At 30.7% G+C, this 15,806-nt stretch overlaps 1 pseudogene; it reads right to left on the bottom strand.

The window, feature by feature from the left end:
* Nucleotides 1–10,032: 10,032 nt before the first annotated feature.
* On the bottom strand, nucleotides 10,033–15,294 carry LOC120133229 (annotated as a pseudogene).
* Nucleotides 15,295–15,806: the final 512 nt, after the last annotated feature.

Genomic DNA, 15,806 nt, shown 5'->3' with positions numbered 1-15,806 from the left:
TTTTTAATAAATATATTTTAAATTTATAATAATTTTATTTTATGAAATTAATAAATAAAATAATTTTATTAATAATTTATTACATATCATTAAAATAAAAATATAATATAATATATTATTATAATATAATATAATATAATATATTAATATAACATTAAAAACAATATATTATATTATTAAAATTATTAATAAATATATTTTATTAATGAATATTTTCATTAAAATGGTATTAAAATAGTATATTAATATTAATTACATAAAATAATATTATTTTACATATTTTTATTTTAAAGTCAAAAGTTTGAAAAATGACTTACGAATAATCAAACCGTAAGTCATTTTCCAAGATTTACAAATAAAATTTTATTGATAAGAAAAATGAATTACATTAACTTTCTATTTTCACCAACCAAACATTAAAAATAAGAAGAATAGTGAAACAAATAATCCTTACATTTGTTGCATTTGTATTATACAATACACCAATAACACAAGAGTTCATCTGCTAAACCTATATTTATTTGAATAAATATATTTGTGATTTAATAACATCTGATCAAATCGTTTGTCAAAATTTATAACCATATTTGTAACTACTAGTTGTATTTTAACGATTTGATCAATAAAAAAACGATTCAATTAATTAATCTATAAAACATAATAGGAGTGAGAGAGATATTCTTTATTGTCTTTTTCTTTTTTGTATTGCATCTTTATTTTTATTTTATTTTTTTTATTTTCAATAAGTTTGCATGTGTTGTATGTTTTCATCTGTCTTTATGACACGTTTTCTTATGTTTTTCTGTTCTTTGGCCGTATTTTCATTTATCTTTTTGCTAAGGGTTGATTTGACATCGTCACGGTTGATCAAGATGACGCTTATCTTATATCTTGTGATCTTCTCTGTTTTGGACCTTCGGATTGGATTTGGATACTCGATTTGCGTTTGTGGATAGCTTTTCACGTCGCTCGATTCTGATTTACGGTTTGGAGGTGGTCTTTCAATAGCTTGATCTCCTTTTGTGGTTCGTTTCTCGATGCGATCGGATCTATTTGTATCTATCTTTGTTCAAGTTTCTTGGTTAGATTTAATCTTTCCTTGTATGGTCCTTATGCGATCTTACGTTGCTAGTTTTGTTTCAATGATTATAGAAAATGTTTCTAATTATGTGTTTAATTTACGATTGTAATTGTAAATCTTTATTGTAATTTGAGATATTTTCTATTTTTGAATAAAATTAGTTGCTTCTTTCAAAAAAAAATATAATAGGAGTAATTAATAACTACAATTAATGATTAAAAATTAATAAATATATCCTAACAACAAAATATTCTCAGTGATTTATTTAAATAATAAATAAATAAATAATAATATTTTAAAAAATATTATACGTTAATTTTTAATCGATCTAAAAGATCGTGTTAAATTTGATGTGAAAATAATTATAGTAGTTGACTGTATAATGTTTAACCATAAATATATCCTATTATGTTATCAATATTTTCAATCTGTGGGACAAATAATTCTAAATGTAATTACATCAAAAGACTTTTAATAATGAATGATTACGAAAATCATTTAAGAAAAAATATTAAATCATAATCAATTATATAGATATATTAACATTCTATGCAAATGAGATCAATAACAATCCAATGGCAAACATAAAAGTTGTAGAAATAAATAAAGTATCCATGAAATTCAAGGTTAGGTTTGATGTTAACTAAAGATTATTTGATGTATTCAAGGATATCATTTGAAGCCATTTTTAGACTTAGAAGTTTGAGTGAATATTCGACAAGACAGCTACAGAAACACTACCCTACATGTTCAAAAATGATAATGATAATCCTATTGGGGAAAACATATTATAAAAATGATATATTAAAAACATACACTACAGAAAAATTGTTTTACATCGACGTTTTTAGTGACGTTTTGATAATAAATATCATAAACTTCAAATATATAGTGCGTTTTAATTCAAAATGTCGAAAAATGATAAAATTAGCGGGGTTTTTTTTATAAATGCCACAATAAGATTCATATAAGTGGTGTTCTTTCGACAAACTCTAATGAGAGAATCCCCTCTAATTATAATGTGAAATTGATTAATTTTTTACTAATTTAAGTTTATCCTTCTCATATGCATGTATTAGCGCCATAGAATTGATAATTGGCTAATTCCTTAATGTAGAGTTAGATGTCTTGTAAATTCATGGCTGAAAATGGAGATGTGAATCGGATAGTGAGTGATGTAAAATTAGTGTATGAATATCATACATCATAGTCATGAAATACATAAAGGAGAAAGGAGAAAAAAAGAAGGAAAAGTTGGAAACTTTTGGTACCCGTGCACCCAAGGGGTCCAACTCCAACCCCCTTTCCCCCTACATTTTCACAAGAATTTTCTTACAATTTTCAGCATTGCATCATTTTGTACATGAATATATTTCCTTCACTTTGCAATAAAAAAATATCCACTTTCCGACACCAATTAAAATTCAAAACATAAGTGGTTTGATTTTTGTTTAAAATAAAGCTTTTCATATACCGAGGAGGAAATTTTACTTATAACGAATATTGAACTCATAATCTAAGATAGAATAAAGTATCTAGTGAGAACTTTTAACCACTTGTTCTATAAATTATTGACAAAGAAAAAAGTGAACAATTTTATATATTTTTATATATAGTACATTTATTATCTTATAATATGTTTTTCTTGATTTTTAGATTAGACTTGATGTTATGGATGACGTTTATTCGATTATCTTGTTTATCGATTTTTATTTTGGGCGTTGAATATTGAAACACTCTCAATCATCGATGATAAGTCCCGCTTGAATTGCGGTATTGATATTTTGTGAACTAATTATCATTGTTATATACGTGTTCATGTTAGTGTTTGTCGTTAATATCTGATAATGATATTTTTTTATATCTATAAATTATTATTTGAGATGTTTGGTTGAGTTTTTAACTCATTTCTTATATAATTTTTTAACTGATTAGATTATGTACTTTAATAATTTACAAAAAAATATTAATTGCGTGGTTAATTACTCTTATTTTTATAGATACTTTTTATCATTTTAATTTTTAATTTAATAAAATTAATTATTATTATTAATTAAAAATAAATTCATTTATTTATAAAGTGAATCATTTGAGTTTTTTTTCTTTCCTTTTTTATAATGCAATCACACGGCTGTGATTAAATGGTCAACAAGTCTATGGTTTTGTAAAATGCAATCGAGCTCGTCGGTGTAAGAATTTTGACTACATTATGACCAAAATACCCTTTTCATGCTAGGGTTATGGATGCACCTTTAGGAAATTCACTATGTATGAAAAAACGGATAGGCAAATTGGTCTTTCCGGATAGTATTTTAAAAGTCCACTCCCTTCCCTTCCAAGTTTTCACATATTACTTTGCGTGTATTTCTGGTGTCAGTGCCCGTCCCTATGAAATGCTGACTTAACCCCAAACTGTCATTACATGTTTTTGACCTAATAAATCTCAGTATTTATAATCATTTTTAAATTTTAGTTAATAATTTCTTTAATATTGATCGAATTTTATATATAAATTTTAAAATAGTAAAGTCCACCCATCGATCCAACGATGGAGATAACTAACATCACAAGGCAAATGAGGTCAAAAAGTACCTACTACTGTAAGAATCTGAATATACTTAAGAAAATGGTACAACGCCTCCCACATGTATATATATAATAAGCTATGAGTGGTTTTCCATTTTCATATCCCCAGGCTGTCTGTCTCAAACAAAAGATGAATCGCTTTCAGCTTGGCTCCCTTGTTGTTATTTTCCTTCTCTTAACTCCCAGGACCCAGGCAATCCGGAGGGTATCAGACAAAGGCAGCAGTCGACAGATATTTCATCCAGGGCGGAGTAGTTCACCTTTCACAGGCCAATTCCAGGAGAAGCGAAGGGTTCCTACAGGGTCAAATCCATTACACAACAAGCGATGATAGCTCAACTACAACAAAACTCGGAACTTGAGATAATATAGTATATCTTTTTCCCTCTTATGTAGTGTGTAAGCATTTTTTTGGATGATTTAGTTGACGATATCATAGACTATACATCTAGTTAGCTGTGTATAGACTAGATATATTGTGCAAGAGGTATATATATGAGCTTTTTTTTTTGGGGGGGGGGGATCAACCCTTGCATATGATTTTAAATTAATTTAAAGGAATTGTTCGATATTTTCTGATTTGCCTCTATGTAGGAGGCAGAACTGGGTGAATAATCATAGTTTGTAAGCTTGAATTATAGAGATTTTACACCATGTACATAAATATTTCATTTTCTTAGCATTTCTTAAAGCACAACCTTAGTTTATCTGTCATCTGAATTTAATAGCTTGCCTTGCCTTTGACTGTAGTTAGGATGGCTTCATGGGGTTTTGTAACTAGGAGTGCACTCAATTCATCATCATCTTTACTGGGCACAGAATGCAATTCCAATTACAAATCATCATAAATGAGCATTTTAAAAGTGACCCACAACTTGTAAATGTTGTACACTAGTCTGAAAGTTATGATGCATGAATGGAGTGGTTTAGCTAGTGTCCACACACATGTGGGTTTTAATGGCAGTTCAATTGCCCATTATTTCATACACCAACTATGCAATTAAGGTTGGATATATCATGTGTACAAAATTGAGGTGGAATAGTTTTTGCAACCCAGTAGGGACATATACTTCAGATCTTATTGCTTGCCCTGCATCTAGCTTATTGCTTTAAGTAAACTTGGTTTAGCCTCCAAAAGAAAAAGATGAAGGTGGGTGTGTGGTCCACAGTGTCCAAATGCAAAGGGTGGAGATCCTACATCGCACCGGCCCTTATGCGTGTGCGCATGAAATAAATGTAATGTGTGCATACTTGAAATCGTTTTAGCTAATTATTACCAAGTTTGAAACAATAATATCACCTACAAACTATAAATAGCGACTAGGAACTCGATTTATCTACGGCCGCCCCTTTTTATTATTAAATAATAATTAAGATTGGATATTCAATTTTAATATAATCCATCATCCTACGAACATTAATTTAAATGTATCATAATAATATTTATAAATTTTAAATCTAATTCTAATGACACTTAGACAAGAGAATAAAAAAAATTCTAGAAGAAAGAAACGTGAATATTTCTAATAAGTTTAAAATTCATTAATTAAGAGAATCAAAATGAACAATTTAATTAAATATATTTGATAATAATAATAATAATAATAATAATTGATATGACCGTTGTTATAACCATCATAATTAAAGGTAAAAATAAATTAAAGTAATTTTAAATTAATAATACAATAAATATTAATTTAAACTAGAAAGAATCAAATTTTAATTAAAGATTGTGTAATAAACTTTTAAAAAAACTGTTTACACGCCGGTCACTACTTCGTCGTTGACATTGGGAATGTAAAAAGTTAACCCAATTTGCAAAATTAATTGAAATTTATTTGAGTAAAAATTGTTTGCTACCCGAGGCAGAGCTAAAATCGATTCGAATTTAAATTGGTATTGATCTGAATTCAAATTAGATCTAGAAATTGTAGATTTGAACTCGACCTAAACCTAAATTGAACTGATAATATAATAACCAAACCTGATATGCATCCGAATGATATAAACTCAAACTCGAGATTAACCTAGAAAATAATTGATATTACCCGACCTATTATCAACTTGATATGTCATGAACCTGCCTTGTAATTAGGGGTGATCATTCGATCGAGTTGAGTCAAAAAAATTTGTGTTATTCGAGTTGACGAGTTGTATTTTACAACTCGAACTTAACTTGGAATTTTTTTCGAGTCAAGTTGAGTTATTCGAGTTTCTATACTAATTTTATTATAATTATTTATAGTATTATTACAAGAAATTGTTCCAATTCTTTGACTTTCTCTAAATCATTATATATTATTTTTCATTTATAATATTATTTAATATATCAAATGCAATTTAAAATTATGAAATATATTTATGATATTATATTATAAAGAAAATATGTTAAGGGTATAATATTGATGAGAGTATAAAGGAGTCGATGAATTGATAGAAAAAAAGAATTTGCAAACAATTGTAGTCAAAAGACTAAATTGAGTAAAATGAGTTAAGAGATTAAATAAAAAGAGAGTACATTTTAGTAAAAAAAAGTAAGAATTGAAGTTGTATAAATATTCTATTGTGATATAAGAGCGTGTAGTTCAAATTTAGTAAAAGACGAACTTAAAATAAAGGATGTATTGAAGAATAAGGAAATTATAAAAAACCATGATAATTAATATGATTATTTTTAAAAGTTAAAACAAATGGTTAGTAATGATAATTAAATTAATAAATTCAATTTCTATATTATTTACAATCTTTATATTATAAATTTAAAATATAATTATTAAACTGAATTTATTAAATAATTTATTTATTAAACATGATTTTATTAGATTATATAAAGTTAATTTAAATATTTATAAATGTAATAATGATTAATAATTTAAATATACTTTAATTTAAAATTTCACATATATATATATATATATATATATATATATATATTATAATATATATATATATATATATATATATATATATATATATATATATATATATATGAATTTACTTAAGATTGAAAATTTGAATAACATAGCAAATACATGTTTATTAAATATAGTAAACCCAATATAAATATAATCCACATTGTCCATTAAATAAAACGCAATACTCATTATATATATATATATATATATATATATATATTATTTGAATAATAAAGCTCATTTTTATATATTAGAATTCATATAAAAAAATTTCTTAAAATCCATTCATATCGTAATATGCTTTCGAATTTTAAAAGTATAAAAAAAAATCTAATTCTATGTTGCCGTCGATTTGAAAGGAAAAAAAATTGAGTGAGACTCTTGCTTTCATTTCATTAATGGTGTTGTGATTTTAAAAGATTGTCAAGTTGGCAGTTCATATGAACAAATTGTCAAGTTGCTTTTATATATATAATATATAGAAAATAACCTCAGTGACCGAAAATCCCTTATAATATACGATTTTAATCAATTTTTTTTGGATTTGCCAAAATGACCAACAAAATCGCAATACGATCTCTAAATCGCAACGCGATCTCCAGTATCGTAAATAAGTTTTCAGATTCGCAACGCGAATTTGGAAAATCGCAATGTGATTCTGACTCCAAATTTGCGTTGCGATAGTCCGAATTCGCGTTGCGATAGTCCAAAATCATTGCGATAATACTGTTCACCGTTGCGATAACACTGTTCACCGTTGCGATAGTCCAAATTCGCGTTGCGATAGTCCAAATTCGCGTTGCGATAGTCCGAATTCACTTTGCGATAGTCCAGAATCATTGCGACAGCACTGTTCACCGTTGCGATAGTACTGTTCACCGTTGCGATAACACTGTTCACCATTACGATAACATTGTTCACTGTTGCGATAACACTGTTCACTGTTGCGATAACATTGTTCACCATTGCGATAACACTGTTCACATTGCGAATTTGCGATAGTATTATTGTTTCCTGTCCAGAAGGATGCAAAAAAGCTTCAAACTTAGAATTTTTTTGTTTGAATTCTCTTTATAAGGTTTTATGATAGAATATAATTTTAAAAAAAATAAAAATAAATTTTATAATGTTTATTTATGATAAACTATAAATTTTAAATAATATAAAATTAAATAAATATAAATTCTAAATTATTTATGATAGAATAGAATATAATTATTTATTTATATTTAATCTCTTAATTTTCTTTCTTTTAATTCACCGTCAATCTCTCTTTCTTTCTTTCACTCTTTTTTTCTTCTTATGCTCGCAATATCTACATTGATCTGATCGTAAATAATTTAATTACAAATGATCTCTATTTCACATATTTAGTTTATAAATCTCTTTTATTTACAGATCAATGATTTTAGTTTTCTTTGTGCAATAAGTCTCTTTAATTTCTTACAAAAATTGTTCAAGTTTTTATCTTATTTTGTACAAATTTTTATCTTGTTTGTAAATTTTTTCTTTTCAGTGTTATTTTTTCGTCACTTTTCGAATTATTAATGGATGCTCAATTATTTTTCAGAATATTAACTAATTCCAGATGATTCTTGCACCTTATGGACAGGAAACAACAATACTATCGCAAATTCGTAATGTGAACAGTGCTATCGCAATGGTGAACAGCGTTATCGCAACGGTGAACAGTGTTATCGCAATGTGAACATTGCTATCGCAATGGTGAACAGTGTTATCGCAACGGTGAATAGTGCTATCGCAATGATTTTGGACTATCGCAACACGAATTTGGACTATCGCAACGACGAACAGTGTTATCGCAATGATTTTGGACTATCGCAACGCGAATTCGGACTATCGCATTGCGATTTTCCAAATTCGCGTTGCGAATCTGAAAACTTATTTGCGATACTGGAGATCGCGTTGCGATTTAAAGATTGCATTGCGATTTTGTTGGTCATTTTGACAAATCCAAAAAAAATTGGTTAAAATCGTATATTATAAGAGATTTTCGGCCACTGAAGTTATTTTCTCATATATATATTACAATTATAATGGATTCATAACTATATATATATATATAATAACATTTATAATATATAGTATAGTTATTTTAATTTGATTCTTGCATGTTATTTAATTTAATTAAATTATAGTTCGTAATTTCAAGTATTTAGTCTTTAAAATTATATTATAATATTTAAAATTTTATAAACTTTTTGTTCTTCAACTTTTGAAATGAATGCAATTCAGTCAATTTTTATATTAATTTCAGCTTTATATTTTACAATTATTTCAGTTTGATCCATATGTGTTGTTTAATTTATTTAAATTTTAACTTATTTATATTTTTATAATTTACTTCAAACACAATAAATCGCATAATAAACTTCTTGTTTGTAATTTATTTAAATTACAATTTTTAATTTCATGTTTTTTCAATTTAGACCTTAAAATTATATTTTTTTATTAAAATTGACCCATAATTATTTATATATGTTTTAATTTACTCCAAATCATATACAATTTATAAATTAAAATTCGTCGTTCATGAAAGGTGAAAAATAATTAACCCAAAAATGACCCGGCCTGAAGTCAATTTATATCCGATAAAATTCGACATGAATTTTGTTTGTCAATGATGTGACTCGATCTGATCGACATTCAACCTTAAGTCAATCGAAACCTGAATTAATCTGATATTTAACAGATTCAGACCTGAACTGTTTTGACCTGAATTGATATAGATCCGAACTGAAATTAACCCGATCCGAAATGTCAAAAAATTCTTCCTTCTATTGAAATATATCTTTCTCTCTAATTTATTAAACATAAGATTTAATTGATGATGTTGTAATGCCACTTAGGGATGTGAACGTTTAGGTTTCAGTAGGATTTTTTCAGGTCATGTCAAATCAGATACATGTCATCTCATATCAATTTAATGGTTCGACTCAAATCAGATCAAGTCAAATTTGTATTACGACATCATCAACTAAATCTTACGTTTAATAAATGAAAGAAAAAGATAATTTTTAAGATAAGGAAGATGAATGTTTTTAATAAATCTATAACACATGATCTGATAAAATATGAGAGAATAAAGATAAAAAACTTGATTAACTGATCAAATATATTTACTCATAAATCACTGGAGTTCCAATTCAAAAAATGGTGATATATCTATAATTAATACATTATATTTTATTTATTTGTTGAACCAATTTTACACTAATTCAGTTAAGGCTAATTATAATTATAATAACTAGATTGATTACATTTTAGATTTTAAATATAATTTTTTTGTTTAATCAAATTTATAATTCTAAATTTAAACAATATAATTTGTTATTAATAAAAATATAATTTCTTAATCATATTAAAATAAAAAAAATTAATAAATTTATTTAAATTATGTGTGCCGCAACTTAATTTATATATATTCACTAATATGAAAAGATGAAAAATGAAAAATATTGTTTCTCTAATTACAAATTGATAATTATTTTTCTGAGAAAAAAACCCTGATGAACGTTAAGATTAGAAAAGAAATTGTGCCCAGAGCTCCAACATTATAGTATAGTTGATGTCATTTGCAAACGGACCAACGACTTGAATCGGTCCTGCATCGAATATAGAATTAACATAAAATAATATTAGTTTTAACATGAAATTAAGGGCTTAAATATCGATTCTTAAGTGCCCAATCATCCTGTAATGATGCAAATTTCTTCATTGGAGCACCTGAAATTTCAATATTCCAATAAGATCAAAATGTATTACAAATTTTTTACTTATCCAATAAATATATAATCTTAAGCCCTTTGTCACCCTTCAGTTCAGGATACCGAAGAGAAATTCTTTTAATTCGTCCCCTTAATATAGAATTTCAGGTCTATCCATATTTTAGCGATAAAATGATATGATGTGTATGTAGATTTCATTTGATTACCTTCAAGGTCCACCATCGCCTTCTTAATCACAGGCTTGAGCTTCCCTGGCAGATAATTTAAAACCACAAACAAAATTCTCAATGATGCTTTTGCATGATGATGAGAAATGTTAATACAAATACATTTCTAGCTATGTTTGCACATAACGTTCACAAAGTATGCAGTTATATACCATGTCGGCGCTCGACATCCATTAACGATGTTATTGGTGTTCATCCAACGGTCCATTTGTCTACTGGTGCGGTCAAGTTACTCACCTGAACATAAGATACATGTCTTTAGTGTCACTAGAAAACAGGATGTTGAATCTCATCATGCTCCAAGCAAAAAAACGAAAGAATCACACGAACCGATGAAATAAGTCCGGTTTTTCCGGAAAGGATGAGGATTCCAGTAACTTAACCGAGTGCGTAACAGTAGTTTGCATCAAAGTTGGTCGGAAATCCACATCAACCCTTGTAGCTACAAAGTGAAAGTCAGATATCATGGTGTTTACATTGATACCATGAACTGAAAGACTGTCATTTACGTAAAAGAATGTTGCTAAGTCGCCCTAAAAAATGGAGTTTTCCTTGAAATTGTCCTTTGTATGCACCTCTTTGCTTCCATTGATCCAATTCAGTTTCCACCATTTGGATGAGCATTTTTTCTGTTTCTATCTTGGCAACCTAAACATATGTAGAATATGTGCCAAATTAAGTAATGCATCAAATGCAGACACGTACTGAATGGTCCTTAACGGGTTCCAATAGACATCGGTTAACCGGACCTGCACGTTCCCATGGGGATCTCTTTTGAGCAGCAGCTGTTCCTGAATTGGTTGAGGCAAAAACTCGAAGAGGTCACGAGATTGGCTTCTAAGTTTGCCTTTCCACATCCCAGCTTCATCAACAACATCATGGGCTAAAATTTCATTGAGCTCTGCATTAAGTTGTTTCACCTGCAAGTAAAACATCTCACCATCTCAAGTCTATGATTCAAGAAATTCGGGATAGACCAACCGACATGAACAAACGCAAGGAATAACTTCTGGCTTTTAAAGTTTTACCTCAGGAATGGAATCAATAAGGCCTATCCTCCCTGTTCCCTGGTTGAATGCTGCTGCCAAGAGAGGAATTTTTAGATTCCATCCCAAATGCAAGAGAGTCTCTCTCACTCACCTTTGCTTCGTGGATGATCTGTTAGTTTTTTGCCATGGCTCTCTTGAGTCTGTGATGGGAGTGCTGAGCACTTTAGAGGTTTTCTACGAACTGTCAGGATTAAAGCTAAATGTTTTGAAGACAGAATTTTTTGCCTGTGGCTTAAACATTAACACTCTTGGTCTGATCCAGCAAGCTACTGGGTTTAAGACTGCGCAGTTCCCTGTCAGGTATCTTGGAGTTCCTCTTGTTACTCGTAAACTCACGGGGAAGGACTGTTCTGCTCTCTTGGAACGTATTAAAGGTAAAACTGGCTCAATGGTCTAGTAAAAAGCTCAGTTTTGGGGGCAGGCTGCAGTTGGTAAAAACCGTCTTGTTCAGTATCTTTAACTTCTGGAGCAGGCAGCTGGTTCTTCCCAAGGGGATTATCAATGATGTTGAGAGGCTTTGCATGCGTTTTTTCTGGAAAGGTTGTGATGTCCCTGCCAGAGGTGCTCGTGTAAGTTGGAGCCAAATCTGCTCACCTAGGTCTGAGGGGGGTCTGGGTCTAAGAAGTCTTGTTCTTTGGAATAAGGCTTGCTGCCTTTTGCTCATTAAAAAAATTCTTGCAAATGATGGTTCTCTCTGGATTGCATGGTTACATGCATACTGTCTTAAAGCTGTAAGCTTCTGGGAAGTTGAGTACAAAGCCTATTTCAGCTGGTTGTTAAAAAAGCTGTTGAAACTTCGTGAGGAGGCTAGGAACTTGTTTATTCCTTGTACTAATTGGAGCCTGATTAAGGGTAAATGGCTTTGGGATCAGATCAGAGTTCGTGCAGCGAAAGTTACTTGGCACAGGATCATTTGGTTCCCTGCTCATATTCCAAAATTCTCCCTTATTGCCTGGATGGCCACCCTTGATAGACTGCCTACGAGAGATAGGCTAATTAGGTTCGGTCTGGTCTTGGATCATGGATGTGTCCTGTGTGGGTCTGGGATTGAGTCCCGGGACCATCTCTTTGCTGATTGCTTCTTTGCTCAAGAAGTTTGGGATGCTGTGCTAGTCTCCTGTGGGATTCGTCCTGTTTCGCTTAATTGGGACGATTGCCTTCAATGGTTGATTGTTAACTTGAAGGGCAAATCTCTCAGGGTGAGGATTCTTAAGCTTGGCTGGACTGGTTTTTTGTATTACATTTGGGAGGAGCGTAACCATAGAAGCTTTAGGGTGTTTCGCGTTCTGCTGATATGATTGTAAGTAGTATTAAAGATGCTGTAAAAATCAAATTGTATAGCTATAGTTTACAGGAGATTGATGATGTAAATAGGCAAGTGGGTATAAATTGGGGGTTGATCTAGTGCTGATTTTGCCTTGTTCTTGTAACAGCTTTGCTGTACTCTTTTTTGGATGAATATAATTTACTTATCCAAAAAAAGAAATCAATAAGGCCTTCTGATAAAATTATCACACCATAATTAAATCTAAGTTCCATGCGTTTGCAAATTATTTCAGCAATAAAAATTGTAACATTCTTCATTGTTAGGTTCTTGGCAGCAACCTGCACCATTAAAAAGTGTCCAGTATTTCACATTAAAAGCTTTGCTCACGGATAAATTTCTAAATCTGAAGCACGGAGAATATCGGATTAGGATACCTCTTCTCCGATAGTCACAATTTTCGGGTGAGTCTGTAAAGCGCACTCCAATGTTATGTGAGAAGCTGCCCGTCCCATGAGCCTTATGACTGAAAAAACCGATAATTAGGAATTCATACAATGAAAGGCATACATAAGAAAAAGAAATGAAAGGCTTTATGCCAATCATTTATCATCCATTTTGACATATTTCTTAACAGAAACACTTAGAGTGGTAGTATTTTCCAGTTGAACGAGCATCTGTCATGACGCTTCCAATCATTTCGGAATATATCTGCATATTCCGAGTAGATGCATATTATTTAAGTGACAGTATGACCAGATTTTTCTGCTACACGTTGTATTTTGCTATGGCTCAAGTCAATTTCCTAATTTTCGACTAAGTTAAATAAAAGATACCTTGCATGCTGTGCCAAATGTTGTTGTACCTAAAGATACCTGCAAAAAATGAACCACACAGCGTCGAACACGACACAATTGACTGAACATTGTGAAGTAGTGGCAGATGTTGTTGTACCTTAAGTTCTCAGCAAGAACGCAAGCGTTCGTATTTGAGTCATCCCCACCGATGATAACAAGTCCATCCAAATCAAGCTTCATCACTGTTTCTTCAGCTTGCTTAAGCTGAAAGGAATTGGCAATGCTAAACCAATTACATAAAGATTGAAATATTGAGGGTTAAGCAAATTGAATTTCACTATACTAGACAAAAAATAAATCTTCAAGAATATATGCTAGCATTAGTTCAGATAAAATATAGTTTAAGATCTTAACTTGGCAGATATTTTCATCTATAATTGCAATTTGCAAACCAGATTAAGTAAAATGCAGAACTGAGCGAACCGGTGCAGAAACGAACCTGTTCTGGAGTTTCAATCTTGTCTCTACTACTGTAAATCATATGAAAGCCACCCTGTAAATTTATTCAACATATGTCAAATGAAATGGCGTAGAGCAGAGGCAAAAGAGAGAAATAGCATACAAAAGAAGCACATGTTCATATGTTCCGACCATCTCAAGTTCATAAATTAAATTATTAATATTAAAAATAAGAAATGTTATAAAACCAAAAGGTTTTCACCTGGTTTCTATAAGGATAGATTAACTCTGCAATGAGTTTAACATATTTGCATCTCATGATGCTGGCTGGACCGCCCTTGAATCCGTAAAGAGTACTTCCTCTTGCCCGTTCTTGCAATTAATCTTCAGGCAAAACAAATTCTCAATGATCAGAGATAGAATTAGAAATCATGAGTTAGTCTGGTATCACATTGTGTCCACCAGGATCTTGTCCTCCGGAAAAAAACAACACCAACCTTCAAACTCTGACCCTTCACTTCGGAATGCCCCGGAATCAACGAGGCCGATGGCTGTCCATAAAGATTTGGGAACAACTTTGCTATCTCATCTGCAAAGTCATCCATGCAACGCAAGGGGAGAGTATCATAGTATAACAATATATATATATAAGCCACATTTATGTACAAACAAATGTGAGACTTCTAACATCTCTTTACACACTGGAAAAGAAATTCATAACCGATAATAGCTTGTCAAATAGACACGTATATATGAAGCTAAATGGGTGGGATAAATGGCTTACTTGGGTTTTCGGCAGCCGTGGTAGCGGGGCCATGGGCGACTCGGAAGGGGCTTTCAAGGATAGATAGGAGGGGAGGCGTGTGGTTCAATCGGTTACTTTGGAATTCACCTTAGTCATCGGAGGGAAGGAGAATGGGGCTGAGGCTTTCCTCGTACTGGGTGAACGGCAAGTCATTAGTGGCGATGGCGGGTGACATTGATCAACGTCTAGCTGAAAGGCGGTGGCAATATAAGCTAAAAAAGAGTGAAGAAGAATACAGTTGTGGATGTGGTGCTTATGTATATGAGACGAGAGGAGAGTTGGTCAAAGAAAAGGGCAAAATGAACATTTGCTACTTCCTTCAACTTAGGAATAGCTGACATTGTTAGTTGAGATTTGAGAAAGTCCATAATCAAACAGTCAAAAGAATATATATATAATTTTGGATAAGAAGTTAAATATAACATTCAAAATGTTTCAGTGTCAAATATTTATGGCTTTATTAAAACAATAAGAACAAATAACATTTAATACAATCCTCATAGGATACATATATTCTATGGCTCTGCAATTTCCATTATTTAATGCGTGCCTTCTTCTCCACGTCTTCTATCATTTCTGAATATACTCGTTTTTTTATTTGAATATTATTTATATTTTATTATTATTATTATTATAATTATTATTATTATTATATTTTTTATTATTAATAAATATTATTACATATTACAGGCCCAAATTACAAATCCAACCCAGAATCGGTCCAGACCAGATGGAAACCCTAAACATTTAGGGTTTTAGCTAGGGTTTTTAAACCCTAGCTCCAGCCGCCGCCTCAAGCTTCTAGAAGCCACAGCCGCCGTTCATTGCCGACACTCCACTGCCAGGTGACCCAACCCGATGCTACCGACGGTCT

The sequence above is a fragment of the Hibiscus syriacus genome, unplaced genomic scaffold, assembly GCF_006381635.1.
Source record: "Hibiscus syriacus cultivar Baekdansim isolate YM2019G1 unplaced genomic scaffold, ASM638163v2 tig00001732_pilon, whole genome shotgun sequence".
Lineage (NCBI taxonomy): Eukaryota > Viridiplantae > Streptophyta > Magnoliopsida > Malvales > Malvaceae > Hibiscus > Hibiscus syriacus.
The sequence above is the reverse complement of the archived record's forward strand: the minus strand, read 5'-3'. Positions and strand labels throughout refer to the sequence as shown.